We start from the raw sequence: 23,946 nt of genomic DNA, 5'->3' as shown, positions 1-23,946 counted from the left end.
TTGTGCCGACCCCGAAGCTGTTGCCTCGGCGACTTTTTTATTAGAGATTCTTCACGTCAGTTGCTATACCCGGTTCGTAGGATTCCTGTGCACAAAGGTCACCCAGCATATGATATTTGAAAGCACAACGGTATTTATTGCTCGGTTGTAGCCTTGCATAAGCAGTTACCAGCATAAGCAGTTCCAGTTGCATGAGCAGTTACCAGCGTATTGTTTTCCCTTTGTGAGAGCCTTACCGACCCAACTGCGCCGGAGACACCGCGAGCAGGAGGGTGATGATCAGCGGGGTCAGAGCAGAGAAGGGAGGCAGGCGCAGCACCCTCAGGGCGTCCCCTGTTGTTCGTAGAGTGAGCTCTGGGTCCTTTCTCTGCTCCGAGCCGCCTCTGTTTATCCCCTCAGCAGATTCAGTGGCAGAGTACTGACCAGGTATTGGTGCACGCGTGGCCAGCGCATGCAGCAAGGCCTGCCAAGTACGTGCCCTGCTGGCTAACGGCGGTTCCCGGATAGCAGCAACATCCTGCTCCATAACACCCCTCCTAGCTCCCCTCTCCAAGGTCGCGTTCTCACAGCTGTGTGCAGCTTGTGATGTCCCACAGTGTCCCTACACGGACCATCACTGAAATCCCTCACACAGACAGAGGGGGAGAAAATGTACGACAAAAGGCTTGTGACTCAAGATGAGGACAAGGAGAGATCCGTCGTCGATTACCATCATGGGCAAAACAGACTCAACTTGGGGAAATTTATTTAATTTATTACCAATCAAATCAGAGTATGGTAATGAGAAACAAAAACCAAATCTTAAAACACCTTCCCCTCACCCCTCTCTTCTTCCCAGGCTCAATTTCACTCCCAACTTCTCTACCTCCTCTCTCTGAGTGGGATGGGAAATGAGAGTTGCAGTCAGTTCATCACATGTTGTCTCTGTTGCTCCTTCCTCCTCTCACTCTTCCCCTGCTCCAGCATGGGGTCCCTCCCATGGGAGACAGTCCTTAACAAACTTCTCTAATGGAAGTCCTTCCCATGGGCCACAATTCTTCATTAACTGCTCCAGAGTGGGTCCCCCACAGGGTCATAGGTCCTGCCAGGAGCCTGTTCTAGTGTGGGCTTCCCATGGGGTCACAGCCTCCTTTGGCCATCTGACTTCCCCAACATGGGGTCCTCCATGGGCTGCAGGTGGATCTCTGCTCCTCTGTGGACCTCCATGGGCTGCAGGGGGACAGCCTGCCTCACCATGGGCTGCACCACAGGCTGCAGGGGAATCTCTGGCAGGAGCACCTCCTCCATCTCCTTCTTCACTGCCCTTGGTCTGCAGAGTTTTTTCTCTCACATATTCTCACTCCTCTCATCCAGCTGCTGTTGCACAGCAGTTTTTTCCCCTTCTTAAATACATTATCACAGAGGTGTTACCATCGTTGCTGATGGGCTCAGCTCTGGCCAGTGGCGGGTCTGTCTTGGAGCCGGCTGGCATTGGCTCCATCGGACATGGGGGAAGATTCTGACAGCTTCTCATAGAAGCCACCCCTACAGCCCCCCTGTTACCAAAACCTTGCCATGCAAACCCAATAGACCCTGACTTTACGAAACACTTCCTGTATACAAGCTTGCCGAAACTTGAAAATGTGGAGAATTTTCCAAAGTCTTCAAATGTTGACAATGATATTTCTGAGTATTTTCCGAAGTATTATCAGAGCTGAGGATCAAAGTTCCAGCAATTTGCTTGGTGTTTATTAGCAACTTCAAGGACTGAGAAAATGTTAGTCAGACTTCAAGATGTCATGAGGTTTTATTTATTTAATAATAGATTTGAGGTTCCTTTATTTGTCCCCTGCTAAGCCTTTAGCTTGAACGTGGGCCATTTTCAAACTTCAGTACATTCCTGAGGTCAAGAAAACCAGGGATTTATTGAACAAGAAAGAAAAAAAATCTCAAATGTGCACGTGTTGTGGTTTTGTTTAGTGAGGGGGGGGGCTAAGGTGGTAGCTTCTGCAGGAAACTGCTAGAAGTTGTTTCCTCTTTGTTCAGTGGACTCAGCCGGGCCTAGGGCGGACCTGCTGCTGGCCAAGGCCAAGCCAATTGGTAGCAGAATGTTCCATGATAATGCCTCTGCGATAACGTATTTAAGAAGGGGAAAACAGAAAAAAAAAAAAAAGAGAGAAGATGTGAAGAAGCTGAGCGGGGGCAAAGGCGCAGAGGGGGAGGTGCAGGCCTCATGGGCCTTGCAGGCCTCACCCTCTGGCCTCTTGCCAGGTGGCCAACTGGGCCCAACTCAGCCCAGCCTGGCTGCAAGAAGTGGAGAGGAGATGAGCTGGATGATGTGAAGAGATTCTGAGGCGTCTGCCAGCCTGTTGTGAAGAACTTTTCTTGTGAGAGGAACGGCTGCAGACACCAAGGTCAGTGAAGAAGGAGGGGGAGGAGTAATGTGGCTCCTGGCCAAGATTCCCCTGCAGCCTGTGGTGACAACCATGGTGGAGCAGGTTGTCCCCCTGCAGCCCATGGAGGTCTGCGGAGGAGCAGAGGCAGGTGGATGCCTGAAGGCGGCTGTGGCCCGTGGAGGGCCCGCTGGGGCAGCTGTTCTGGAGGGACTGCACCCGTGGAAGAGATGACCCACGCTGGAGCAGTTTCACGAAGGACTGTGGCCCATGGGTGGGACCCCATGATGGAGCAGGGGAGGAATGTGAGGAGTTCTTCCCCTGACCATGAAGCAGCGGCGTAAAACAACGCGTGATGAACTGACCGCAACCCCCATTCCCTCTTCCCCCCTGTGCCGCTCGGGAGGGGAAGATAGTAGAGATAATGTTAAGCCTGGGAAGAGGGAGGGGTGGGGGGGGTTTATCTCATTCTCTGTCTCATTCTCCTGCTAGTTTTAGTAATAAATGAATAGTTTTCCCCAAGTGGAGTCTGTTTTGCCCGTGATGGTAACTTTAAGGATCTCTCCCCGTCCTTATCTCAAACCTCGAGCCTTTTTTCTTTTCTCATCTCCCCCTGTTCTCTCGGAGGGTGGGGGGAGTGAGAGAGAGACTGCGTAGTCTGGTCCCGATCAGGGCTGAACTACGACAGCACGTGACAGCAGAGGGCAAGGCCTCAAACAGCTTGAGATTGCTATGAAAATTCTGATTGGTTTCTAAGCCCTATCATTGCCGCAGCCCTCTAGCAGGCATTACCCCTCACAGACGGTTATGTTCCTTGTGGAAGGCTGCAGGGCATGCAGACTTTCCCCAGGACCAAGTGGCAAGTGTCTCAGGGAAGATGCTATCGACTTTTTTTATAACAATCTCATATAAATTCTTTAAAGACAAAAAAAAAAAATAAAGAAGACTAATTAAATGCAAAACTAATTCTCTCTACTTTTCAAACAATTTCTGAGTTTACCCTAGCTCCCCATCTTTGCTGTTAGTGTCTCCTCCTCTTCCTCTCTCTCCTGGGCGAGGATGGTGCCTATCATGGAAGATGATCTGCACTATTTCCCTCCAGCCTAGTGAGGGAGATGGAGGAGTAGGGCAGGGAGAAGACTCTTGCTTCAGTAACAAGACACCTCTGTGTTGACGCGGAAGTAACGGACACTGCTGACGACCAATATGATCAAGCAAATGCCAATTTATTGTTGATACATCCCGGTTAATATAGCCCTTCTAGTTCCGTATCATGGGCAAGCTCTCTACTAATTGGCTAACTATATCATGCACGCGCTCCTAGCTAAAATATGATTCGTTAAGTCTCTTTGTTCACGCGCACAGTTCTCTCCACCTGCACCCTGCTTCACGTTCAGCCCCCAGTCACGTATGCCAGCTGTTTTCCTTCTTCTCAAGGTTGCTTTGTTTACTTTCTCACAGGAAGCTTCAGTACTTTCTCACAGGCGGCCTCATTATTTTCTCACAGGTGGCTTCAGTACTTTCTCACAGGCAGCTTCATTACTTTCTCACAAGAGGCTTCAGTGATGTCCTTGAGGCCTGCTGCTCACAAACATAACAATTCCATTCGGTCTGGATTGTTCACTAAGTGCCCCTGGTACTCCAGGTATCCAACAAATCCCCCTTTTTGTTTTGAACAATCCAGACCCACTTTCATCATACGTTCCATAGCTTTCACAAAGCATTTTAAAATATACCCCAAAATCATCAGTGTCAACAGCAAACCCATCAATAATACCAACCCATAAACTATCAAATCTTTTAGCCAGCCTGTGACCCCCAAGGATTTCAACCAGTCTGTTAACCTGCTTTCCACTTGTATTGCATGCATGTTGCATCGTAACTCTGCCAACTGATAGCGTATCGACTTAGAGTGATCAGAAACATTCATGCAACACATACCTTCAAAATCTTCACATCCATGTCCATGCGCTAATAACAAAAAATCAATAGCTGCTAGATTCTGCAAAAATATCATGACGCATACTATCCATGTCTTCTAATAATCCTGATAACATGCTAGAGGTTAAATTCATTTGCTTTTGTGCCCAACAAGCTAATTTATTTAAGTTAGCTAAAGTTTTTGCAGTTGCTGCCCAAGGAACAAATAAAGATAATGCTATCTGCTCAGCTGTACCCAACAGGGTTAAATTGCTGTCACAATGGGGAGTCAATACTTTTAGCATCTTCTTGCTTGAGTATGATTCTGTAATGTTCTCATAGATGGAGGAAACATTATCAATTTTCCAAAATAACATGGTCCTCGTATGGACTACAATATCAACTAGATTCATGGTTGTGGTTTTTTTTTTGTTTGTTTGTTTTTTTTTGTTTTTTGTTTTGTTTTTTTGTTTTTTTGTTTTTTTATCCAGATTGTCTGTATTGAGTTGTTAATCATTTTTTGCAAGCATGGTATGTTAATGATTATGCCTAGTATAATGCTTAGTATCACAATTCCGATTTTAACCAAGGACAGCAACCACCCAATTATGCCACACACAAGCTTAGTTAATAAAATTACTGATCACACGTTATACATATTCATGATTACGAAGCAAAGCTAAGTTTCACTACCTTCTAGTAATTTTCTACTATAACATTTTTCTACTATTATTGGTATAACAACTCCAGTAACTTTCTTATCTATAAGAGCAATGACTAGTTTTCTGCAGGCCTCTGTTGAAACAAGCCATAAATTCTGCTAACAAGGTTTTGTATCTTAAAGCTTCCCTTCTCGTTCCATGGCTTTCTTCCTGAGAGCATGATTGCATTCCTCCCCCAAGGTCGGTGTGCTTTCACTGACACCATACTGGCTCAGCGAAATACCACATCTCCCCCTTCTTTGTTTATGAGAAGAGGCTTGTTTCAACGCTTTATCTGTTAAAGTCTGCACACATTTTAAGACACAGACTATAGATCAAAATACATATATAAAAGGAATGAATAAGCATCCTACAACTATTAGTAACAAGCTTATATCAAGTCACCAAAAGATTTCTGAATATCAAAACCATCACTTTGTTGCTGTTTTTGTACTCCTTTTTGCAAGTTTTGAATACTTTTGTGAATAGATTCCGAATGATCAGAGAGATTCATGCAGCAAAGCCCATCAAAATCCTGACAATCATGATTTTGTGCTAATAATAAAAAATCTATTGCTGATCTATTCTGTTACTAACCCAACTATGCGAAAGACATCGCTGAGCAAGAGGCTGTTTATCAGCCGGGTCAGAGCAGAGAAGGGAGACAGGCGCAGCACCTTCAGGGCGTCCCCTGTTGTAAATAAAGTGTGCTCTGGTCCCGTCCTCTCCCCTTTGCTCCGAGCCACCTCTGTTTATACCCTCAGCAGATTCAGTGAAAGAGTACTGACTAGGTGTTGCTGCATGCATGGCCAGTGCATACAACAAGGCCTGTCAAATATGTGCTCTGCAGGCTAACAGCGGTTCTGTTTTGTAAAGTAGCGTAGTGTATAGAATCTACATCAGTTAACAGCGTTGATAGTGCTGATGCAGTTGTATTTATTTGCTTAGCAAGCCAACAGTCCGATTTATTTAGCGTAGTTAACACCTAGGCACTTGCCACACCAGGTGTAAAGACTGAAGCAGCAGTAATTTTACTTAGTTTCCAAAACTCTGTATTATCTTGGCAATCAGATTCAATGCTATGTGTACTTCGTTTAGGTCCTTTATGCTGTCTGGATTTTGATATGTTAGTACTCGCATGGTTACGTCATGCTGTGTCGTTGCAATGTGTAGGTCTTAAAGCATTTACAATCATTACCCCTCTAGAAACATTAGCTCTTGAATAGTTAAAAAAAATAGACAGAGGTCCATCTTTACTGATCCCCAAAAGTTCCATCTTTTGTAGTTTTAGCACTCAGCACTCGTGGCTGCTGCTGTTTTACACAGAGTTGCTGTCCTACCGGTATCTGGCAGGTCAATCAAACATGTTCTGAAAGGCTTACCTGCAGACGATACAGACAGGGATCCACTTGTTTACTGCTCCTGTAAAGACATGAGCGTATCCCTTCCCCCATGTTATAAGAGGGAACGGTCCTTCCACTTCTACAAAGCTCAACTCAGACAGGAGTATCTGTTAACCATGTCAGGGGCGGGGGGGTGGGGGCGCCTGGCGGCGGCTGTGGCCCCGGGCATATAGGAGAAAAGAAAACTAAAACCCGAGGTTTAAGACAAGAATAGGGAGGGATCCTTAAAGCCACCGCTACAGGCGAAAACCAGACCATCACTAAAACCAAAGCAGGATAATGAAAAAAGGAACAAGACAACCTCCCCCCACCCCTCCCTCTTCCCGGGCTTAACACCATCTCCACCTCCCTCCCCTGCGCCCTGAGCGGGACAGGGATGGGGGGCGGGAAGAGGGAATGGGGGTTACAGACAGTTAATCACGCACTGCTTTATTGATATCAACGGTTTAACGGCTGCACCTACAGCAGCAACCATGACCGGAGCCTTTTCTTGTTCTAACATTCGCTCGGCAGCTTCCAGCAGTTGCCCTGTACTAGATCCTTTTGGCAGCACACTAAGGGCTCTTTTAGTTTTTTGGGTTTGGTTTTTTTTGGGTTTTTTTGTTTTTGTTTTTTTTTTTTTTTATCATTAGCATTATTAAAGGCAAGCATATCTAAGAACTTTGCTTTCATGTCATCATCCAAATCAGGGTGAGCCATAATTGCGGTGTGCAACCGATCAATAAATTTCCCATATGGTTCTGTGGGACCTTGCCTTACTGACGTAACGACAGGTCCGGACTTTTCATCATACACCCTAGCAAGCGCTCTATAAGCCAAATCTTGGCCCAGTTGTAACACTTTGGTAGCAAATTGCGCTTGCCAATCAGATCGTGTGTAGGGTCCCGCTCCCATCAGCATTTGAGTTTGCACCCCGAATAATGGATCACCCTGTTGTCGAGGCATTGCAGCTGCCCTATCACAAGCAGCCTGCCAGTACTGAAAGAACTGCAGCTGCTGTGACGGTAGCAAAAGCATCTGGACAATCATTCTAATATCATAAGGAGTTAACAACTGTGACAAAAAAAATATGCTGCAACACAGATTGAGTATATGATGATTTTAGCCCATACTGAGTAACTGCATTTTTAGCTTCCTTCAATATTTTCCAGTCTAATGCTTGCCACACACTTCTCCCAGTATTATTGGTCACAACTGGAAATGCCATGGGCAAAGGCTCTCCTTCTATCAAAGCACCTCGAATCACCTCTTTCCACTGCGCTATCGGATTCAAAACCCCAGCCCCTCCCGCCGGCGTCCCTTGCAAAGGTGCAAAAAGACTGATCTCACCCGATGCTCCGTCCGGAACGAATAGGTTGGACGCTGGCAGGTCTCGATGTGGCACAGGCGAAGGAGTTGACAAGTTTCCCAGCGACGCTTCTAGGCGAACCTCTAGGGCTTCTAGCCTTTTTAGTGTCTCTTGCAGCTGTGCATCCTTCAAGCCAGATGAATGTTCATCCCCCTCTTCCTCATGCCGTGGTGGCAGGGAAGAAGGTGGTAACGGGGGATAAACCGGAGCTGCTGGCGCCGGCGAAAAGGCTCGTGACTCTGAGCCTGCACTGGCGCAGTGTGGCGGGGTGTCTGGCGGTGGTACATCTGATGGTGGTGAAAAGCCTTTGGCAGTTTTTCCCTCTGGTGCCCGCATATCTATAGTTATAGGGGCTGTGGCTGCATTTCCTGGAGTCCTTGCTGGGACTCGAACCCCCCCACCCTCAGCACGAGCTGGGGCAGCGGCAGGGCTCGTTAAACCCGAGAACAGCATGCTAGTAGCGGAGGTGGACCTGCCGGCTGGAGTTAAGGCCACAAAAGCAGATGTGGCAACTGAACGTTCGGCTTTCATGCTTATCAATGTTTCGTTAATTAGCCTCCACACGGTGGAGAGTTTGCTCGCCTCCTTTGATCCTTTACTTTTTTCATCCCACAGCTCTTTTCCTGTCTTCTCCCATGTCGGGAGTTCAAAAGCATCATCAACTGTGGAGATTAATTCCCTTTTCTTTGCCCACTGCAGCAAAGCTTCTAGGATGGCCGAGTCATAACTCAGTCCTCTCATAGAGAGCATATGTTGGAGGAGCTTAACCACTGCTGACTCCTCTTTGGTCAGTGTGGACCCCATCTCCTCCCCGGCCGCTCGCCTGGCCAAGACGAGATTCCCTCTGTACCTTTTGTACCTTTTTGCGCTATAGCGACTTCCCGAGTGCCGGGGCAGCACTCGCCTTCGACCGGCTTCCGCCCCCTCTTCTTTTCCTATTTCGGTTCCGTCGGGATGTCCAACGCCGATCTGAGGGTCCCTGTTCGGGCACCACCTGTTGACGCGGAAGTAACGGACACTGCTGACGACCAATATGATCAAGCAAATGCCAATTTATTGTTGATACATCCCGGTTAATATAGCCCTTCTAGTTCCGTATCATGGGCAAGCTCTCTACTAATTGGCTAACTATATCATGCACGCGCTCCTAGCTAAAATATGATTCGTTAAGTCTCTTTGTTCACGCGCACAGTTCTCTCCACCTGCACCCTGCTTCATGTTCAGCCCCCAGTCACGTAGGCCAGCTGTTTTCCTTCTTCTCAAGGTTGCTTTGTTTACTTTCTCACAGGAAGCTTCAGTACTTTCTCACAGGCGGCCTCATTATTTTCTCACAGGTGGCTTCAGTACTTTCTCACAGGCAGCTTCATTACTTTCTCACAAGCGGCTTCAGTGATGTCCTTGAGGCCTGCTGCTCACAAACATAACAATTCCATTCGGTCTGGATTGTTCACTAAGTGCCCCTGGTACTCCAGGTATCCAACACCTCTGAAAAAATGTGGAAGTGGTTTCATTTTTTTTTAGGTGATTGTGTGCTTCTCAGGTTGTGCTGGGTGCTTCTTGGAGACCTTCCAGGACACAAGGTTATCCTAAGACTGAGTGTGCCCTGGTGTGAGCATGCCCATCAAGGGGTGCTCAGCTGTCAGACATCACCTACTGCCCTCCTAGCTATTTCCCATCTCCTCTGCAGCAGCAGAAGGTGTTTAGGGGGACAAATTAGCTTCTGTCCAGCTCTACACCAGGAGCCTGATGTACCTGGGCTGAGAAAGTGTTGCCTAGGGGCTGGAGCAGGATAACTGTGAGATGCTATTTTCCTGCAGACCTTGGGAGAGTGCTTTTCACTGACATAGGGTCACCTCCTCCCCAGCCCCAGGGCTGAGCTGTTCACAGAGGTGACCTCATCATTGCAATAGCCCTGCTCCAGCCTGCACAGTCACCAGGGTGGGGTAACATGGAGGTGAGAAACACTCTGCCTTTCCAACATCACTTCTTCTCAGCGATGCCCTTCACCCTCTGGTGTTATCTCCAAGTCCTTCTGCTGGGAGAACTCACTGCAAAGGTGTGGGGATGGATTTTGCCAGTATGCAACACTTTTGTGCCAGTATGACCAGTGTGAAAGGGTAGTGATGCACTTTGAGTGCACTCTGTGCTCCCCCATCAGACAAGTAAGGGTAGCAGTACCACTGACTGCTTGCCAGGTCCTTGGAGGTGCTCAAGAGAAACAGGTAGCTCAGTGCAACTCTTTTTCTATGTGTTAAGACTCAAAAGGAAACCCACACATCCTCCCTGAAGGCCTCCTCTGCAAACCTGTGTGTCTCTCTAATTGAAACAGGGCAGGGTCTGAAACCATAGGAGTCCACAGCTGCTGTTGCTATTGTGCATATCTGAGTCAAGGTGAAGAGAAAAGTCAGCAAGGTATCCCACAGGGTGAATCCTCCATGTGCCAAGAAAGCTGACTCCACATTAAAGGTGAGAGCCAGAGCTTGCAAAGCAGTGATGGCCTGGGAAGACAGAGGCCTTGATTCCCTCCAGCAGCCTCCAAATGTTATTCCCATTAACAATGGCACTAGCCATCGCCCTGAATACCCCGTGCACTAAAGGATGAGTGAGAGAGAGCAGGAGGGAGAGAGGAAGGCGATAAAGTTGTCAGGCTGTAGGCAAGGCTATGACCGCTGAGAACTGGCAGGGATTGCATCATTTAGAGATACGTCCTGGGACGTATTTTAAGGGCAGATCTGAGAAACTTAGGATAGGGTGGGTTTGCTGATCTTGCAGAGACTTCATCTTGGGTCAGTCTTCAGTTCACAGTGCTAGATAATCGGGGCTCTGCATTTCTCTTCTCCTTCATCTGCATTACCAGGGGAAGAAAAGCTCTATGGGGCACAAAGACTTTTGAGATGACAGAGCCACTTACATTAACTTCCGACACATGACAAATTTCAGCACTCGGTGATTGCTGCTAACCCTGATGTCTGCTTCATAAGACCTGTCTGCCCTGCATGCCACCATGGGTGAAAAATGTTTTCAGGCCCTTCCAGCAAACAAAATCTGTTCTTAAAGAGCACCACTCTCAGTTAGACCATGCCATAGGGAGACAGAGGAGAGTGTCGCTTTTGCACTCAACTTCTGCTTTGGCATTGAAAAAGCAGCACTTATACAAACTCCAAAGTAGCAGACAGGACCGTGTGTTTCTCCCACAAACAAGTCTGCAAGCCACACAGAAATCAAAAGGATCCTTGTTACCAAAGACAAGATCCAACTTATTTTAAGAGCAGTGTGGCCTTTCTGCAGAAAGTTTAGCAACTGATGCAGAATCGACAAGTGAGTCATTCCTCCTTTCCTCCTTTTTCTCCTCTTCCTCCTGCTTCGGCACCAAAGTGTGTTAAGAAAGCGAGATGTCTGGAAGATGTCTCCTGGATCACTGCTGCTCCTGCAGCATCTTGTCTGCCTTCAGGCTCTGGCATCAAGTAGTGATCAGCCTCCTTCCTCCAGCCCCCTGCCCTGGAGTAGCAGTTTTTAGATGTGACCTTCCACCTCTTCACAGCTCCCTGTGTCTCTGAAATGTCCAGAGGTCAGTCCCTCACCGCCTCTGCAAGGAGACCTATTATGGAGATTACTGCCTCGCATCAACCCCATCTCATGTCCCTCTTATCCCCCATCATGTTACCAAACTGAAGGAGGTACCAGAAATTTAGATGATGTCCTTTGCCGTAACATGGACTCATGATTTCACTATTTGTTGGGAAATGGCAGCGGTGCACCGCTCATGGAAAGGTAGTCTTGACTGACTAGCTAAAAATGAGAGGTGACCTAGCTGTACAACTTACTGCTCGGGAACAATGTGACCAACTTCATCTTTCTTCACTGCTAGCCTCTAAGGTTAGAGAGGGCCATTCGTTACCTGTTGTTGTGGTTTTGTTAGTGAGGGGGCGCCTAAGGTGATAGGTGTCATGGTGGGGAGGAGAGAGACAGGTCTATGGATGTGTGTCTGTACATGGGGAGGGGGGGGGGGAGATGAGTGGCTATGCTCTTACTCTTTCTTTCTTACTTCGTTATATTGATTTTCAGTGGCTTGCACACTTGGAATGCAGTAAGGGAGTAATTCCCTTCTATGCTGGCTAGTAAACATTGCATGTAACTTTATTGTGGGTCAGGAAAGTCAGCACTTAAAATTAAAAGTGGTTTCAGAGGACAAAAGCCATATTTTAGGAAATTCCAGCTGGGGGTTCCTTGCTACTGTACTTAATTTTAGAATCCAGTGTATTATGTCATGTCATATATGCCTTTAAAAGATCATTTAACTGATATATATTCTCATATGCTCTTTAGTTGCAATATTTCAAGCAGAAAGTATTTTTTAAAAATCAGTTCCCTGGCTCTCTGAATTTACAGCAGAGACCACAGACTATAAAGTGGAAGGAGTTGAAATTAAGCCCAGGGGAGAGAGAAGTGCACTAGAGAGAAAGGTTCATATGCCAGGTGCTTAAACACATGCATAGTTTAAGTCCTGTACCGTCTCCCCGAAGCCAATGGAGCTGCTCTTGTATTTAAGACTAACACACTTGGCTTAAGTGCTGGGACCTTAATCTCTAAAAGAAGGTGTATAATGCTGGGGTACAGACCGTGATGCCCATAAGCTGCTCCAGGTCCAGAGTCTGATCTGCTATGGCAGTTCCTTTTCTTTGTGCAGAGCTCCCGTGCTCAGGTCTTGCAAAGCCAAAAGGGTTCCCTGAGACAGGAAAACATCCATCCCAGACAGTCAGTTGGGGAATAAGTGCCCTTGCTGATATGTGGCTTCCAGATCTGGATCCAAGCTGGGATCCGGGTGCTTGGGATGAGCCTTTTGCTGATGAAGTTTCACCCAGTAAAGGCCCATTTCTTGAGTGGTAGGGATTTTAGCTTGAAAGTTTCCTTCTTGTGGAGCAGGCACTCACAGCAGGTGTTTCACATGTAGTTAGACGTCAGCACTGAAAACATGGTGCATTATTTTTCAGATGGATAGACAGGTATTTTATAGAGCTCTGCTCCTGGCACTGTGAAAGCAAAGTGCTGCTGGAAAACATCCAGTAACAAAGTGCTACTGGAAAACAAGGTGCCACCTGCTTTGCCAAAGCAAGCCCATGCCGGCACCCCCAGGCCTCTATTTCCAACCTGTCCTGCTACAGAAACATCCCTGCAAATCCCCTCTCTGCTCTGCCATGTATCTGCCCACCCTGCAGCAGGGCTGTCACCTCTTTGTCAGGTCTCAGGGACGTCTACAGCTGGAAACCTCACTGGGGAGATGAAGGAAGCCTGGACGGTTTACGAGACAGCAGGAGGCAAAGTACATCTACCTGGCCCTGAACTCTGATGCGTGGCTTCCCTGCTCCCCGCTCGACATCTACAAACTGTGACAAGCTCTGTCACCTGCCACCTGATGTGACCACCTCAAAAGCTGGGAAAGCCAGACGTGCTATTAACAACTCCAGCTTCCCAAAAGAAAGCCCGAGACTTATGACAAGGAACTGCCTTGACTCAGGCCAAATGCATTCGTGTTAGGAAACCTCCGCGGCTGGCTCCCTGGGTGAAACAGCCTGATGAAAGGAAAGCAGAAAGGCAAGCAAGCAAACAAATGTGTCTCATCCCAGCTATCCTCCTTCTCCATTCTCTTCTTATGAGAGGAGAAAACCCTGGCTGAGAGCAGCATGAGCTACTGCAACATGTTGCATTATCCCTGGCTGTGGCTCCCTGCATGCTGCTTTTCCAGCGTTCCCCTGGTCTGTCTCCTCTAACCGTAATGAGTACCTGTGGAAGCACAGGCATCAGCACAAGCAGATCATCTGAGCCCCTCCCTGGGGCCCCAGCCTGCTGAGTCGTCTTTCCCCTTGGTACCCAAATTGCTATTTTCTGCTGATAAATCACCAACTGGAATCTAGGGGCTGGAGAAGGTTGGATGTTGCCTTCTTTAGGAGAGCAAGTCTATACATTTGCAAATCTTTGCCATAAGCAAAAGACCTCCTAGTTCTCCTAGATTTTCAAACATTGCTCACAGAGTAGCTACTTTAAGGACACAACATTTTTCAGGCTGCTACTGCTACTCAGGTCTCCATCTAAGCAGTCATGCAACAAGCAATGTTTTCAAACAATGGTCTATTGATTACTTACTTCATTAACAATGATGCAATTCACTGGAGAGTTTTATTACTCCTGTTTTGTATTATTTTGTACCTTATCATTTGGTCAATAATGGGTATGCTTGCATTTAATTTCATTGGGATTGACCTTCCTGGGAGGAATTCTCAACGCAGTCCAAAAATGTTAGTGAATAAATGTTTACTGGCCGGAGGTATGAGTGTGTTGCTGGGCTGTACGGATGTTTTCATCCTGATGATACAGTAGTAAATCAATTAAAAACATAATTGATTGTAAAATGGGGGCAAACTTGCTTTTGCCTCTGGATTTTTAAATTGCCGAAGTTAAGTTAGGCTGTATAAATCTAACAATAACTCATGAAGTGATTGTCTTGCTGGTATCTACAGTGAGAACTGCTATGCACACAGCTAAGGCAAGAGCAAGGGCTAAACCCATCCCTAGCATGGGGAGTCGCCGAGGCAACAGCTTCGGAGTCAGCATGATCCGCAGCGGCGTGGCGCAGCACGGCACAGCGCATCGCAGCCAGGGGATTCCCGAACCGAGAAAGCTCAGGGGGGAGCTGAGCGAGGAGCCCGCAGCTCGCGCGAGAGCGGCTGACGAGACGTGGGCGGAGCCAGGGGGCACCGGCGGCCCGGCCCCTCTCCCCGTATAAAGCAGAACCTAGGGAGCGCCAGCAACTAGGGTGGGCAAACAGGGTGTGGGTGTGGGTGTGGGTGTGGGTGTGGGTGTGGGTGTGGGTGTGGGTGTGGGTGTGGGTGTGGGTGTGGGTGTGGGTGTGGGTGTGGGTGTGGGTGTGGGTGTGGGTGTGGGTGTGGGTGTGGGTGTGGGTGTTTGCGTGGCAGTTCGGGTGGGCAGGGCGCGTCAGGAAGGGTGCCGGCCCGGGGCATTTGATGTTCCTGACTCTCAGGGCAACATGGCCAACACCCGCCTGAGAACAAAGGCTGCAGCTCCAGCCGGGAGGTCTGCACCGGCTCCCCCCGCGGCGGTCGATGCCTCCGTGCAGACGGAGCAGCCGAGGCGGGAGGCTGCGGTGCAGAGCTCGGGCTGCAGGCAGTGCCCGGACCCTGCTCCCGGGGCAGGGGCAGGCGGCAGCAGCCCTGACTGCAGAAGGTGTGCCCAGGTGGAGGGGCTCCTGCGGCAGGGGCTGAGCCGCAGGAGGCGGTCAGGAGGCTGCGGGACATCAGGGAGGCGGAGAGGGAGCTGGATACTTGGTTCCAGGCACAGTCTGCACCGGAACCGCAGCACCCAGTGAACCAATCAACCCCCCCGCACTGACACACGACATCAGCAAGCAGGCAGAAGATGCCACTGAATGGAAAGCTGCAAGGGCAAGGGGCAGCAGGAGGAAGCAGCAGCTTCCCCAGAACCCCGAGGTGCCCCTGCAGAACCGCTTTGCTGCTCTGCAGACTGAAGAAGTAAGACCCAGCACCTCGGGGGAGGCACGGGAGCCGTGCGAGGGAGCTCGACCGGCTCGTGTAATAACTAGCGCTACCGAGAAAAAGAGACGAGTGGCAGTAGTGGGTGACTCCCTCCTGACAGGTACGGAGGCACCCATCTGCCGCCCCGATGCGGTCTCTCGGGGGGGTATGCTGTCTCCCGGGGGCTCATATCAGGGATGTCGCCGAGAGGCTACCTAGCCTCATACGGCCCACAGACTATTATCTGCTACTGGTGTTTCATGTGGGGGCCAGCGACACAGCCGGCAGCAGCCTGAGAAACATCAAAAGGGATTTCAGGGCTCTGGGCTCAACAGTCAAAGGCTCTGGGGTGCAGGTGATATTCTCATCAATCCTCCCAGTGGAAGGGCAGGGGCCTGAAAGGGCCAGACATATCTGGCAGGTCAACTCGTGGCTCAGGGAGTGGTGCTACAGCCAGGGCTTTGGGTATCTAGACCATGGGGCGTGCTTTGAGAAGCCTGGTCTACTAGGGGCGGACAGTGTGCACCTAACTGAGAGGGGGAAGAGTGTGTTTGGCCAAAGACTTGCCAGGCTCGTCCGTAGGGCTTTAAACTAGTGCTGCTGGGGGAGTGTCATGGCCCACTCGGGACTCGTGATGGTTCTTTTAATGCGATCTCGAAGTGCAAAATTACGGCGAACACGCCAAAGGGGTTGGTTTCAATCAAACAGCACAAACTTTATTATTTTGCCTGTAAAGCGGCGTGCAATAGGTGAAAGGGAGTGAAAAGGAAAAGTAAAGATAGGAAAAAATAAGATAATAGCTACCACTGTGGATCCAAGGCGTCCCTATGGTCCTAGATCCAAGCAGCGTCCCACCGGTCCTCACAATCGATGTCGGTGTCGATCCTTGGTGGGGAGAGCTCTTTGGGGTCTCGTCATTAGGGGTCGACCTTTTATGCCAAGTGGCAAACCTTGCTCCTCCTTACTTTGGGGATCTCCGCCTGCTCTCGGCCCTTAGGATAGAAGTGTGGTTTTTGTACGTTATAATGAGCAAAGTTCAGCTAAAGGGCACTTTCTCACCGTTGTTATTGAGACAGCAGTTGTGATTCATCCTCCTCGATAGCAGCTGCATGGTTATCTCTGCCAGTTTTGACAACAGGGATGAGCCGTGGCACCTCCGCACCACTCTGTCCGCTGTTTCAAGGATGTTGTACATTTTGTTGTTAGGCCAGAATCGGCCTTGTTCATAACAGTTCCGTTCTGTTCCCGGGAGGAAAAAAAAAACAACTGCATCTCAGGCAGGCTGCTCACAGCAACTCATGTCAAGTTGTGAGCCTAACTTTTAGGCCAGATCAAGTCCATAGTCCACCTGGAAGTCCTCGATGACAAGGTTGAGACAATACTGATTTTCTGACCGACCCTTACACCACCCCGTGGCTCAACATTGTCGTCAGGACCGCATGGTGGTAGCATAACCCTCAAAGGGAGACAGGAAAGAAGAGAGAAAGAGAAAAGTAACAGCAGCATAATTACCATACAATTTGCAAAAAGTTAAGCTATTTCTCTAACATACACTAAAAATCTTCTAATTCTATATCATTTTTCTCTAGGCAATCTGCCTTGCACTAGCAGATTTTGGAATATCTATGTAGGTTGGAACATTTAGCAGACTGTGTGCATTAAGTACAGAAGTCAAATGTGTCAACTGATTCATCATTTTCCAATTTTTGACATACAATATTGCTGATAAAACCGAACTTATTAAGACCAGTATTAAGAGAACAATAATGGGGTGACACAATTTGTTCAAGATACCTGTAGCAGTAGGTGACCACCCAAAAACTGTGTCCCACCATCTATGCTCTGCATCCTTTTCTACCCTTTCCAAAATACTGTGGATTTCATCCACATCATGATGAACTGTTACTAAGGTTTTTTGTCCGTTTTCCCTGATCTTTCCCAGGATCTTGATCAAATCCTGGTGTTGTAATAATTTTTTTTTTACCAAAGTGAGATTCATTCCAATTGGTGCAGGTAGCAGTTCATGAATCAGTGTGTAATTAGATTGCAAGAGTTTGTGAGAGGTCACCGGTGCAAAGTAAGAAAAGTCACATCCAGTGATTTTAGTAAAATTACAAACACAAAAATGTGAGTGGTTCCTAGTATCTACAACTACATCACTTACAGCTATGGAATCGCAAACAGTCCGTAAGCATGCACAACCTTTGCCAATATATACAAGTATTGTCTCAGGGTTTTTGTCAGGGCGAATCTCGAAATGGCAAATGTTTGTTCAGTGTCAAGACAAATGTCTTGGGCTCTGATGGTATTGCTTTCACAAATGAATCCTTGTTGTTCCTGCACAATATGTGCATCAACATCAATACTTTGCCATTTATCCCCGTTTTTCCGGGCCTATGCTCTGTGCTCTAGAGGATGGAGTACAGTTCCGTTGTGGTTCGGTCCTAGCGCAATGATTGGGTATATTGTATGTACCGAAGCATTGTGTATGGTTAACACAAAAGCTGTGGCCACGCTATTGATGGGGTTATAGGTAAAATTAACCAGATACCACCAGGACTGGAATTTCCTTTCAAAGTCAGTGGCACTGTCCCAAACTATTTTCCAAATTTCAGTGGGGAAAGTGCCTTCTTCACCTTCTCTTATAATTGATGCGGCTACTGATTGCATCCACAGTTGAGCTTGGATACAACTGAGAGCCAGGGAGAGGTTGTTTTGGACCACACTGAGTGCATCTTTAACCAATTTGTGGTCTTTTTCATTCCCCTTCTCCCATTTTGGTAATATATTTGATAACATCCATTGATTAGTTCCCAAAGCCAATAGGGAAGATCGTAAAGGATGTTGCAATTTAGTCAGGTCATTGGTTGTGGTAGCCAATTTGTTCATCAATACCTCTGAATCAATACTATTTAGAACTCCCAATCCTGTTCCCAAAACACCAGTTAGGTCTCTCTTTATTTGTTTCTCGGAAGGGGTCCGTTTTTGCAGCCAGTTTGTCCATCCCTCTTAAGAGGTTTTTAGGAAAGGTGAGCAAGCTGGCTGAATTTCTGAAGCATTATTTTGCATTGACAATTCAACTTGTTTGAGGGACCATGATGGATTGAATAACATCTGTTGCTGGCCCATATTTCTGGTCACATATGGTCCAATCCCGAAAATTTTCGGGTTCAGTACAATAACTGGTTCAGTGGTAAGAGGTGCTGTGTTTGTTGTCATGTTGGGGCTGGGAGTAGTAGTTGTTGTTGGTTCAATAATGGCCATTTTAAATTTGAATGTGAGTGCCACGTCACCTTTCTGGTTATTCCAGAGACAGATTACAAAGACAGGTTGGGTTAGTGTAAAATTACTCCAGCATTTCAATTTTTCCTTTTCAAGGGCACAGAGACTCTTTGTGAGTACAGATTCATTAGTTCTTCTATTCTCCAATTATTTGGGTTGCTTTTTCATGGATAGATCCATTGACCATTCGGCAACCTATTTGAATTTTTTCCTCCAATTGTTCCCATCAAGAGGGGAGCCCTGCTGTCTCTGTCCCAGCCCCACTCATGCTCTGAGTACATTTCCATTTCATGCTTAACCACAGTGGCCAAGTTTAAGTCCAACCGTTTAAAAGGTGGTCCCATGCTTCCTGTAAACCTAAGGTAGGCATGAGACCATGGCCATTCGGTGTTTTTTTTTGATTACAGGTTAGTGGTAAGATGCAGAAAAATATTGTAAGCCCAATCACAAGTCCAATTAAAAAATTGGTCATTTTTAGAATTTATGCTTCCAAATTATCATCCGTGTGCAGCTTTTCCCACTCTCTGTTGTCCCTCGGAGTTCTTCTGCAAGATAAAATAACAGAGCTTGCTTTCTTGAGGCACAGTTAAAATGATGGAACGATCCAACGGGTATTTATCCGATGTTCCTTTCCCAGGGCATCAGAGGCTACCCACGCATATGCATTTAGTGGGGTTTTTAGGACCAATGGTACTGTTCCCACAGTGGGAAGCTCCACTAAAACAGGTTGTCCTGGGAAGTGAGCTGGATTTTTAGAGTCATTCGGTCCTTTTAAAGAGGGGATTAAAGTAGGGGCTTTTGGACAGAAGGCAGTGATTTTAGGGCATCCATTTACCCCCCATCTGTCATTTACACCTTTGACAGCTTCCCACAGGCGAGCATCCCAATTGCCTTCCTGTGGTTTCAAAAGTCATTTTAGCAAACCATTGGTTCTCTCTACAATACCATTAGCTTGTGGGTAATAAGGAGCGTGAAAAATCCATTTAATCCCTTCACTTCGTGCCCAATCCTGTACTATTCTGGCAGTGAAGTGGGAACCGTTATCAGACTGTATTTCTTGTGGTTTTGGAAAAGTTCCAAACCATTGTCGCAATGCTTTCACAGTGCTTTCTCCCTAGCCCTGTTAAAGGCTTCTGCTTGAACTAGTCCTGATGTTATTTCCACTCCCACCAACACAAAATGTTTCCCTCCTGATTTCTTAAAGGGTCCAATATAATCTACCTGCCACGCATCCCACAAACCTTTACCCTCTCTTAGATGCAGGGGATCATCTTCTAAAGGGTGTCTTTCCAGTCGCCTACGACATTGCTCACAGGCAGATGTGCAAGTTTCGCATGTTGCTCTGGTGACAGCCCAGCCTCGAGCAAGGGCTTCACGATACAGATCCTTAGCTCCTGTGTGTTTACGCTTTACATGCAACCATTCTAGCAGGCGTTCCCAATCTTCTGTGACTTGGTCCTTTTGTACAGGGGCTAGCCTTGCTAACTCATCTGCTCTGTTATTCCATTCACCCGCTGAGCCCCCATCTGCCTGATGAGAAGCTACCCATCCCACGGCAAAGTTCCCCTGTTTAGCAATGTTTAAGATATCTTGCCATTTTTCCTTTTGCCACGCTGGGATTCTGTTAACCTCCTGTTCATTTTGCTCCCAAAAAGGCAGCCATTCAGTACAACCCTTAAACACAGCGTAGGAATCGGTATAAATGTGGACAGGAGAAGTGGCTTGAGCTTCACGCTGGAAAACACTCCACACTGCAATTAACTCTCTTACTTGGGCGCTGCCCACTCCCTCTGTAATTGTTCATCAGAGGAGGTGTGGAGAGCTACTGCTCGGTATTTCCATACTTTCCCTTCTCTCTTTGCAGAAGCATTGGTAAACCAGGCACTCACTGCTCGGTCGGGGGAGAAAGGAGGAGCCGCTTGGATGACAGAGGCAGGTTTATCTTGGCTGCCATCCGAGCTTTCTGTTTCTTGTATAGCCAAGTGTTTTAAAGCTCCTTCAGTGACTAAGAAAATGTTACAGCAGTGTTCAATCTGGGCGTACCATTTTCATACTGAGGCTTTCTGGGCCACCCCGTCAGGGGGAGGGGTCCCGCTGCTAACTGCCTTTATCACTTTAAATGGGCCTCTCAGTACAATTGGTTGTTGGCGTGGAATTTTCTCTACTTCTGTGAGAGCCAGGCTAACCACAAACAACCCTTTCTCCCAAGCAGTGTATCTCCTCTCGGCATCTTTAAAGCTGCGAGAATAAAATCCCACAGGCTGAGTTGGACCCCCAGGGCCCCGTTGCCATATATGTACTGATAATCCTGATATGGCAAATCCCCACTCCACCTGAAAAGGGTCTGTAGGGTGGATAGGACCGAGAGCCTGGTGAGCCGTTGCTTCAAAAATTAACAATTGCATAGCTTCTTCCTGAGGTGGGATCCATTCCCATTTGACCCCTTTCCTCAGCAAATCATAAAGAGGTCTAGCAATAATGGAGAAGTCCGGAATATGTTTTCTCCAGAACACCAATAGTCCTAAAGCATGTTGTAAATCCTTTTTTGACTCAGGCATTTTAATCTGATCTAAAGAAGTGAGGGTGTCCGGTGGGATACACGTCATTCCCCCTTTCCACCAAATTCCCAAAAACTTTACTTCTTGTGATGGCTTTTGGACCTTTTCGGGAGGAATTTGCAAACCCAAATTCTCCAAGTGAGAAATTATATTCTGGTGGGTTGTTTCCACCTCCTTTATTTCTCCCCCCCCCCCACAAGGATGTCATCAATATATTGGTAAACATCTACAGCTTCAGGTTTTGGTATTTTTTCCAATTCTTGGGCCAAAGCATGATGAGCCAATGTAGGAGAGTGCTTATACCCCTGGGGTAGCCGGGTGAAAGTATATTGTTGCCCTTCCCACGTAAAGGCAAAACGGTCTCTGTCCTCTGGTTGCAAAGGTTCCATAAAAAACATGTTTTTAACATCTATAGTTGCCATAATTGGGTGAGCTTTCTCCTGAATTATTGTTACCAATTCCGCCAAATTGGGCACTGTGACAGTCAAAGGTTCGGTGTTGGCGTTCAATCTCCTAAAATCCACTGTGAGTCGCCACTTACCATTAGGTTTTCGCACTGGCCACACGGGAGAGTTAAAAGGAGAATGTGTGTTTATCACAACCCCTTGCTCCCGCAGTTCCTGCAAAACAGGTCTGATACCTTCTTTTGCTCCCAGGGGAAGGGGGTATTGTTTGACATTAGTTACTTTGCTAAACGGCAGAGAGGGTGCAGTTTGAAGTAACCTAATATTTAATTGCGGGGTCCCAAAAGTCCACCACAACCCTTCTGGGTCTTTCCAACCTTTCCCTTTAAGGACATCCATTCCTAAGAAGTGAGTAGGAATATTCCCGATCACCATTGTAACAGTGACCGTGTTTTCCTCTCCCGGCAACGTTAGCTTTACCTGAGCAACACTCATGGCTTCTGTTGACCCTAAAGCATTCAGGACACAAAAACATCTCCTGGAGGGAGAGACACCACACCTTTGTGCATCTTCTTTAGTCAAAGCAGAGACTTGGGCACCAGTATCAATCAAAAAGGTCACCAGTCCACGTTTTGGACCCACAGTAACCGTAATTAGCAAATCTCCCCTGCTAGTCTTGGTGAGCTGTCAGATATAAATCCATCCTCCATTCCCTCGCTCACTGATGGGGAATGGAGGTTCTAGTTTTCCGGCATCTGCGGAAAAACCTCACTGTTTCTGTTGCCTGTGTCTTCCAGAGGTGGGGCTGTGGGCGTGATGGGTGAGATTTCTTTTTCTTTGGGTGGGTATTGTTTCGGGCTACACCATTTTGATACCACCTTGCTCAGCTTTTCAATGGGTAAACCATCCATTACATCTCTTGGAACACCCTTTTTAATTCCCAAAAGCCACCGCTGTTGTCAGGTCATGGGCTGTGCTCCCCCCGCTGTTTTAAAACGAGGGCTAGGTTGACTGACGTGGGGGGAAGAGTCCCTGATTTCTATCTGACGGATTCCTTTTGGTCTGTCCTCTGGGAGTTTTACTGGACCATATTTTCTCCCATAATTTATCAGCTCCTGTGCTACCTCCCCCCAAGTCCACACCTTTGCTTTATCACCTGACGAGGGTCGAGCTGGGCTGACATCGGAGGGAGACACATTCACGGGGCTATTGGTTGTATTTCCACGGCCTCTCATAAAGCCCTCCAATCTTTCTAAGGGACCGAGTGCCTCAATGGTCTTTCGAAGTTGAATCCCCAAAGGTTTAAGTGACTCTGGAAGTCCCCTTATCAAGGGAGTCATGCTCTCAGGGTCCACCGGCAACATCATTGGAGATTCACATCTAGGAGTTAACTTTCTTTCTTTCATCATTTGCAAACAAGCAGCTTTTTGGACGCTTTCCACCAGCTGATCAACTGTGCCAGTGATTGCAAGAGGATCCCCTCTCTCCAAAGGGTTTAACCCCCCAGCCCAATAGGCAGCTCGCTGAGTTAAGGACCATGGGGCACAATTATCTCCTGTGGTCAAAAAGACTCCAGGACCCCAATATCCCTCAGCCTCCTTTTCACTCAGCTGGATTTGATCTCCCCCAGTTAGAGATACACGCCACACATACTCCGTCTCAGATTCTTTGGCAAGACGCTCATACTCCCGCTTCAGTTTGGCAAGCTCAGTAGCGGTATACGGCGACTCCTTAGTTGCTATCTATGGGTTGCTATCCTCATCATTCAAATAAAAGAATTCTGTTTTAACCAAAGGTCTCACCCGAGGGTGGTCGCCAGAGCAATTCCTCACTTCCTCCAATTTCTTCTGAGGGTGTATTGGACTTATCTGTCGAATACCTCTCTCCTCAAGCTTCAGATCTGTCTCACTGTCCAATTCTGAATTCTTTGGATATTCCTCCCTCAAGATAGATTTTAGCAAAAGGTTTTGCTCCTTTTCTCCCTCCAGCTGTTTTTCGAGGGTGGATACTGTCCCCTGAAGGGCCTCCACCAAACGCTGGAGCGACTCAATAATCTGTTGCTCCTGCTCTCGCCGCTTAAGGCGGTCCTCTACTGCTGCTGCCAGACTGGCACCCAGAACAGCACAAACTATGGCTTTGCCTCTGCCAGATTTTACCCTCGCCTCCTTCTGCAAGGAAGTCATTTGATCTACTACGCTCTGCAAATTTGTCCAATTATCCCGAGCCCAATCTTGCCCAGGTGTGGACGGCCGGGCACTGTGCTGTGCCAAGAACTCATAAAGCGAGTCTCGATTTCTCACTAACAAAGAGTACCGATCATCAACTTTTCCTGCCATTCTTATTATGAAGGGACCAAACCCACTTCGGAGAGGCTAAACTTAGTTTCCACACACGCAGTTCCCCTGCGTCGC

The 23,946-nt window shown here is 47.6% G+C and overlaps 1 protein-coding gene and 1 pseudogene across 1 annotated transcript in view; one reads left to right on the top strand and one right to left on the bottom strand.

Annotated features, from left to right (window-relative positions):
• The window catches only part of LOC147596651 (uncharacterized), an 80,096-nt pseudogene extending 56,225 nt beyond the window's left edge, over positions 1–23,871 (bottom strand).
• LOC104482491 (CUGBP Elav-like family member 4) overlaps positions 1–23,946 on the top strand; it is an 829,267-nt gene that overhangs the window by 620,500 nt on the left and 184,821 nt on the right.

Source organism: Chlamydotis macqueenii, chromosome W, assembly GCF_036417535.1.
Source record: "Chlamydotis macqueenii isolate bChlMac1 chromosome W, bChlMac1.mat, whole genome shotgun sequence".
NCBI classification, from domain to species: domain Eukaryota; kingdom Metazoa; phylum Chordata; class Aves; order Otidiformes; family Otididae; genus Chlamydotis; species Chlamydotis macqueenii.
Note: the sequence above shows the minus strand (reverse complement) of the source record. Positions and strands in the feature narration are given on the sequence as shown.